At 36.2% G+C, this 6,401-nt stretch overlaps 1 pseudogene; it reads left to right on the plus strand.

The window, feature by feature from the left end:
- The first annotated feature begins 6,305 nt into the window (after nt 1-6,305).
- LOC138987321 (U6 spliceosomal RNA) lies at nt 6,306-6,401 on the plus strand (annotated as a pseudogene).

Raw genomic sequence — 6,401 nt, forward strand, 5'->3', positions numbered from 1 at the left:
TTGTGTGATCTGGCAATCATGTTCCTTGGTATTCCTCAGAAGAGCTGAAAACCAACATCCACACAAAAACTTGCACATGAATGTTTATAGCAGCTTTATTCATAAGTGCCAAAACTTGGACACAATGTCCTTCAGTAGGTGAATAAACTGTGGTAAAATTCCATTCAGACAATGGAACATTATTCAGCACTAAAAATGACTTTCTCAAAATAAAATAAATTTAAAAATAAGAAAATTAAAAGAAATTAGCCATCAAGCCACGTAAAAACATGGAGGAAACAAATGCATATTACTAAATCAAAGAAGCCAGTCTGAAAAGGCTACATGCTATATATTATTTTCAAAAAGGCAAAACTATGGAGACAATAAAAAGATCAGCTGTTGCCAAGGGTCAGTGGGAAGGGAAGGATAAATAGGTGGGGTACAGAGGATTTTAAGGTAGTGAAACTACTCAGCATACCGAAAGGTAGGCACATGTCAATATATACATTTGTCCAAACTCATAGAATATACAACACCAAGAGTGAAACCTAATGTAAATTATGGACTCTGGGTGATAATAATTAGTATCAATTCATGGGGCTACCCTGGTAGCTCAGCTGGTAAAGAATCTACCTGCAATGCAGGAGACCCCGGTTCAATTCCTAGGTCAGGAAGATTCTCTGGAGAAGGGATAAGCTACCCACTCTAATATTCTTGGGCTTCCCTGGTGGCTCAGTCAGTAAAGAATCCACCTGCAATGCGAGATTGAGACCTGGGTTTGATCCCTGGGTTGAGAAGACGCCTTGGAGGAGGGCATGGCAACCCACTCCAGTATTCTTACCTAGAGAATCCCCATGGACAGAGGAGCCTGGCAGGCTGTAGTCCATAGGGTCACAAAGAACTGGATACGACTAACCGACTAAGCACACACAGCATAAGTTCATGAGTTGTAAACACATGTTCCATCTATAGTGGGAGATGTTGATAATGTAGCGGGGGGCGCTATGCATGTGTAGAGGCAGGAGGTATATGGGAAAATTCTGTATTTCTGTACCTTCCATTCAGTTGTGCTGTGAACCTAAAACTGACCTAAAAAAAGGAAGTTGTTATTTATAACAATTTTAAAATAAGTGGATAAAAAGTTTAGTGTTTATTTAATATATATCTTTGATTTTAGAGTCAGATCTTTTCAGTCTTGATTTCTGTTGCTGCTTCATATACTTCAATCATTCTGTATTACTTGAAAGATGCCTTGAGAAAACTATCATCATTGCATTTTCAACTATTAGGGGACTAGAATAAAGGGACTGCTGCTGCTGCTAAGTCGCTTCAGTCGTGTCCGACTCTGTGCGACCCCATGGACTGAAGCCTACTAGGCTTCTCCGTCCATGGGATTCTCCAGGCAAGAACACTGGAGTGGGTTGCCATTTCCTTCTCCAATGCATGAAAGTGAAAAGTGAAAGTGAAGTCGCTCAGTCGTGTCCGATTCTTCACGACCCCATGGACTGCAGCCCACCAGGCTCCTCCGTCCATGGGATTTTCCAGGCAAGAGCACTGGAGTGGGGTGCCATTGCCTTCTCCCATAAAGGGACTACAAATGTCTAAAGAGTAAGTCAAATAATAAAGACCTTAAAAAAAAGAAAAGAAAAAATAAATAAAGACCTTCATGTTGATGTACAGCAGAAACCAAAATAACACTGTAATCATCCTCCAATTAACAATAAATTTAAGAAAAAGAAGAAAAGACCTAAGAATTTCAATGCTTGGTTCCTACTCTCAGCTCTGCCATTTAATAGGTAATTTAGGCAAGTCATTTAATTTCTCTGAATTCCTAACTGACAAAAGTTACTGTGAGAATCAGATAATATATATGAAAGCACTAAAATTTATACAATGACCTTTATTTATAAATTGTTTTCATTATTTTAAGTTATACAAACTATTCTGCTACTACTTGGAGGTCTACTGACTAATCGTCTCTCTTCACTGAGGAAATTTTACTTATAAAGCATTAGAGTAACTACCAGAATCATCCCCAAAGAACTTGGGCATCCTCTAAGATCATGCCCCTTTCCATGTCCCCTTTTCAGACCTTTATCTCTGAATTTTAGCCTCTTAATCAATGTTTTTTAAAAAAAACTGTTCTATGTCTTCCCTTTAATAATATGTTTACAGTTTATCAAACACTACCATGTGCTTTCTCATATGTAATCTATATACAGGCATATACATCTGATATTGAAACTAGTGATAAGATTTCAAAGAGCTTTTCAGTAGTTATCAATCTAATAGTGATTTAAGATATTTCTAACAATAAATAGACACTGACCCAATATTAATATAAACAATATTATTGGGCTTCCCAGGTGGCACTAGTGATAAAACCTGCCTGCCAATGTAGTAGACATTAGAAACTCAGGTTTGATCCCTGGGTTTGGAAGATGGCCTGGAGGAGGGCATGGCAACCTACTCAAGTATTCTTGCCTGAAGAATCCCATGGACAGAGGAGCCTGGCAGGCTACAGTCCATAGGATCACAAAAAGTTGGACATGACTGAAGCAACTTAGTAGGCGTGCGAGGAGTACTATTAGGCTGTGTCTGTTCTGATATTTGGCCCTCGTTTTAGATAAGACCTAAATAATTACATATAATCAAACTACTGGCCATCTAATATATTTTACCTCTGCATTTTATACTTTCCTAAAATGCCTTCAAAGCACTGAGGCATCATTATCATAGATTTATTACAGCAAATTGCTTATGAGTTTGAAATTTGGATTCTATATTCTCATTCTTGTGGAATGAGCATAAGTTATAATACCTAAAAATTTTGTCATGGGTACAAATATAACTTTAGGAAAAAAATTAAAATATTTTGAAAAGATTCATTTCTTACTACATCCAGGTCACAAAACAGAAAATTTAAACTAAAAACAAGTATCTTTAAGACATTCAACAACCATCTACTTAAATTGTTCTAGAAACCCTGTTTTTTTTTTTTCTTAACTCTAAATGTCCTTCTTTGGGTAATTATAGTAATTTGGACTCATATTTGGAATTAGGCAGTCAACAGAAGTATTTGAGTGCCCATTTTATAGTATCTAATGGGTACTACACTTGTTTTCAAAAATAGATATGCCCATGTGCCCTAGAGTCTGTGCTTGGCAAAGAGAAGCTATTGCAGTGAGACACCCACACATGGAAACTAGAGAATAGTCCTTGCTCACTGCAACTAGAGAAAACCAAATTCAGTAATGAAGACCCAGTGCAACCAAAAATAAATTAATTTTTAAAAATCTAAGATTATAAAACAATAAATACAAATTATACTAAAAATTTGGCACTAAGGTAGGTAGTGGCTTGTCTAGAGGAAAAGCAGCAAGCCTGGGTATCATGCTTTAAAAGATATAATGCTTTCAGAAGCTAACAGGCTGATAAAGAATTCTTAATGACCTCTTCAACTGTTATTAAGAAGAGATGTATTCAGCTCTTATCACCTTTTCCATTTTCATTCCCCATATACAAATCTGTACATATCTCAAGTCTACAGCTAGCAATCAAATTAAATAGTTTGATACAAAGACCATAAACAATTAAAAGCTAAATGGTGTTATGTAACTAAAACAGGGGTAAAGGGGCCATTGAGGCATAGAAGAAAGAGCATCAGATTTGGGATGAGAGAATTTGGTTCCAGTATTCTTAGTTGTGTTATTTAGCATCTATACAAAGTTCTGGAAAAACCAGGTATTATTCCCTTATTCTCCAAAATGAGTAACATCATCCACCTCACTAGACTGACATATAGAATGAGAAAATATGGAAAGGGCTTTTAAAAGGAAAACACTACACAAATGTTAATTATATGCTCACTCTGGACAGAGTGGTGGGGATGAAAAAGAAAAAATGTTTCATTTTTCAGAAAAAAAATGTGTTTCAGAAAAATGTGCAGTATCTTGAAAGATTATTATAATTTAGAAAGAAAGAGAGGAAGGGGAAGGGTTTGTGTTTTGGACCAAGAACTCAAAGCCCAGAATAAAAAGCATAAAATTATTCATCAGATTAAATCATAAGATTTAGGAAGGCTCACTTTAAGAAGCTGACACAAAGAAGTTATGATCAGATTGCTGAGAAAGTTTTAAATGTCAATTTTTTTACCTAATGACTGCTCCTTTATGTTTCAAGAAGTGCTAATTCCATAGGTCTTCAAAATAAACTTTGGGCTTTCCTTGTGGCTCAGCTGGTAAAGAATCCACCTGTAATGCAGGAGACCTGGGTGTGATCCCTGGGTCGGGAAGATCCCCTGGAGAAAGGAAAGGCTACCCACTCCAGTATTCTGGCCTTGAGAATTCCATGGACTTCTCCATGGTCCATGGGGTTGCAGAGTTGGACACGACTGAGCAACCTTCACTTTCACTTTGAAATAAACTATTTCAAACCTTGTTTCCTATCTTAAGTGTCAATTTACTTTGAAGATAGTGAAATGCCTTTTTAAGTTCTCTTAGTAAGCTAGTGAAATTATCTTAGTTCTCTTACTAAGGTAAAAAGTTTCATCAATATTTGTAAGCTTCCAAAAACACCAGGAAAAGATATCAAACTAACATTAAAAGTTTGACAGGAAGGAGAGACTTATCAATCATAATTCTCCTTGGACTACTGTCTATGCCACCTAAATTTCCCAGTATTTTAATCACTATAGCTATATTAGTAATCCCCAAGTTCTCAAAGTTTGATTTTTCCAAGTTTTGATTCCATCATTGCTTTTTTTACAATAGTTTTCCCAGCACAAAGCACTATAATAGAATGTATCCATTCAATTTTACCACTTTAACAGTCTTTACCCAAAAAAAGTAATAAAATTAAAAAAAAAATTTAAGTATACACTCTTTAAAAAATAAATAAAATGGCTTTAATGTTTATTGAAAAAATAGTAGTGTTATCTGCAGACACTCAGGTATAATAAATAGTCCACACTTTTCAAGAAAGTATTTCCCTTTGGGGAATATAGAATTGATTTTATTCTGTGGTAATATTAAAATGTTTCCTAATAAAATAGCCCAATAATAACTTGCCCTTCTTTCCAACCCCCTTTTACAAGAAGTCACTGAAAAACTTCCACAGGGCTAGTGAATAGACTGTGGGCTAATCTCATACTTTCTTAAATTTTAGCATTAAAGAGTTCTTAGACTTCCCTCGGAGAAGGCAGCGGCACCCCACTCCAGTACTCTTGCCTGGAAAATCTCACGGATGGAGGAGCCTGGTGGGCCGCAATCCATGGGGTCGCTAAGAGTCGGACAAGACTCAGTGACTTCACTTTCACTTTCCTGCATTGGAGAAGGCAATGGCAACGCACTCCAGTGTTCTTGCCTGGAGAATCCCAGGGACAGGGGAGCCTCGTGGGCTGCCGTCTATGGGGTCGCACAGAGTCGGACATGACTGAAGCGACTTAGCAGCAGCAGCAGCAGACTTCCCTGGTGGTCTAATGATTGGGACTATGCACTTCGACTGCAGGGAGCGTGGGTTCAATCCCTGGTTGAGGAACTGAGATCCCACTTGCCACACAGTGCAGTCAAAAATTACAAAAAGAAGAATCAAAGTGTTCTGTACAGTATTTTTCAATACTGAATCAGAAAGTAAAAAAAAGCTATAGAATTTCTAGGTCATTTTAAATGGGTCTTGTAAATTGGTATTTGATTACGTTGAAAGATCACATAATTTACAACAGTGCTGTCCAGCAGCGAGCTACAAATAAAGTAAGTTACAAACAAAAGCCACATATGTAATTAAAAATTTTATAATCCACATTTTAATAAAAGAAATGTGAAATTTTAATAATATATTTTAACTCAATAAATCTGATATACACTACAACATATAGTCAATATAAAAATTATCAATAAGATATTTTACAACTCTTTTTTGTTGTACTAAGTCTTCAGAATAATCCAGTGTGAATTTTACATTTATTCAACATCTCAATTCAGAGAGCCACATTTCAGGTACTTTGCTTCAAGTGGCTAGTGGCTACTGTATTAGCGTAGATCTAGAGGTTTCTTCTAATTACTAGTGCTATGATCCAGCTTTTCAGAAACCTTAACCTATGAACTTAAGTATATCATATATACACATCTTTTACATGCACATTTGGGGAAAACAAAATCTTAACAGGTGAATACTAAAGAGAAGTTCATTTTGGGGAATTCCTTAGTGGTCCAGTGGTTAGGACTCTGTGCTTGGGGAACTAAAATTCCACAAGCCACACTGCATGGCCAAATAAAATTTAAAAATAAAAATTTTATTTTTACTTATAAAATAGTATCCCAGTGCTGACTTCAGTTGTACATTAATTGGCATAACGCAGAGAAGATTATTATAGCCCTTGCCCAAGGAACATGCATATTCATAAAGCATTTTACATTTTT

This window comes from Bos mutus, chromosome 3, assembly GCF_027580195.1.
Source record: "Bos mutus isolate GX-2022 chromosome 3, NWIPB_WYAK_1.1, whole genome shotgun sequence".
Taxonomy (NCBI): domain Eukaryota; kingdom Metazoa; phylum Chordata; class Mammalia; order Artiodactyla; family Bovidae; genus Bos; species Bos mutus.